The 1,706-nt window shown below is 58.4% G+C and overlaps 1 non-coding gene across 1 annotated transcript; it reads left to right on the forward strand.

Moving 5' to 3' along the window:
• Positions 1-1,412: 1,412 nt before the first annotated feature.
• LOC146181027 (signal recognition particle RNA) lies at positions 1,413-1,706 on the forward strand. Its single transcript, XR_014700514.1, has one exon.

A 1,706-nucleotide genomic window follows, 5' to 3' on the forward strand; every position in this document is an offset into this window, starting at 1 on the left:
AGGTTCGGCTGATGTCGGGGGGAAGAGGAGGGAAGAGGAGGGAGGTTGGGATTCGAGGTGCAGGCCCATGTGCCATGGGCGAGGGTGGCGGGGCTGGTGCAGAAAGGGCAGGTGCGAGTGTAGCGAGTGGGGTACAAAAGGTGAAGACGCACAAGGCGTGGGACTGTATTTGCCTGGAGGTAGCGCCAGTCAGTAGAATCTTGGCGCGTGAGGCGAGAATGCGGAGGGGGATACAGAAGCCGAGAGGCTCGGAAGTAAGCGAGTGTGTCGGAGTATGTGGGTGGGACCGGGATTGGGGTGGGATCCGGTTCAGAGGAGGAGGAGGTCGGCGTTGCCCGGTAAGTATGCTCGCGGGCTAGAGCGTGAGCTCTGTTGTTGCCGGCCACCAACTCGTGACCCGAGGTCCACACGAGGTCGACCATGTGGTCAGGAGAGATAGTGGTCAGGATAAGGAGTGAAAGTGGGGAGATTCGGCCATCACGGAAGCGACGAAGGGCAAACTGCGAGTCCGAGAGAATGATGGAGTGCTCCGAGACGGAAGTAGCTATGGCGAGGGCAGTTGCAGTGTCTCTTCAGCAGTTGCAACCTCTTCAGCAGTTGCAGTGTCTGATGTGCGCACACTGGCGAGGGCCTGCGGCTGTAGGGAGGCATTTACCACGACAACGGTGTAAGCATGGTGGTCGGGGTGCGGGGTGGCATCAGTATAGCGGACTTCATCATTACGAGAGTAGTGGCGTTGAATGTATCGGGCGCGAGCTTGGCGGCGGCCCTTGTTGAGCGTAGGGTTCATGGCGCGGGGGATGGGAGCAACCACGATGCGATGGCGTAGCTCAGGGGGGAGCGGGACAGTTAAGTATGATTTGGGCACAGGGTACCGGAGTGCTTGGAGTAGGTGGCGGCCCTGCGGGGTCTGTCCAGGTCGTTCGCGTTGCGAGAGCAGGTGTGCCTCAATGTGCTCTTGGATTGTATTGTGAACGCCCATGGCGAGCAAACGTGAGGTAGCCGCGTACAATGGAATGCCCAGGGCTTGCTTGTAGGCCTTGCGGAAGATGACATTTAGGCGGTCAAGTTGCAGAAGAGTGAGAAGATGGTAGGGAAGAGCATAGAGAATTCGAGAGATGATGAGGGATTGGACAAGGACGATAGCGTCGGATTCTTTGAGGCCATGACGACGATTTGTGATATGGATTATCATGCGAAGAACTTGGTGCGCGGATTTGGTCAGTCGCTGCATTTGCGTGGCTCCCGAGCTGCGGTGATGGAGGTAGAAGCCGAGGATACGCATCTCCGTGACTTGGGGCAGCAACTGAGAGTCGATGAAAAGCGACACCGGTGGAGGAGGGCGAACGTGTCCGTGTTTTCAGATGATGGTCATCACGGCGGATTTGGACGGGGAACAAATTAAGTCACCGGCTTGGGTAGTGGCGTGCCCCTGTAATCCAGCTGCTTGGAGGCTCGCGTTAGAGGACGGGTTGAGGCTTAGAGGCCTTGCCCCACGTCTGCCCATGTTGATGGGTGTCCGCGCTAAGCTGGGCGCCGATATGGTGACCCCGGGGAAGCTCGGTGGCGGCCAGGTCTCCTAAGGAGGAGCGAACCCGCCCAGGGCGGAAACGCAGCAGGCAAAAGCTCCCGCGCTCTGCAGTGGCGGGATCGTACCTGTGAATGTGCGCACTAGGACCTAGCGCCTCTTTTTTAAAATTCGAGTT

This window comes from Amblyomma maculatum, chromosome 8 (genome assembly GCF_055883805.1).
Source record: "Amblyomma maculatum isolate TAMU_Amacu chromosome 8, ASM5588380v1, whole genome shotgun sequence".
In the NCBI taxonomy this organism is placed as follows: Eukaryota; Metazoa; Arthropoda; class Arachnida; order Ixodida; family Ixodidae; genus Amblyomma; species Amblyomma maculatum.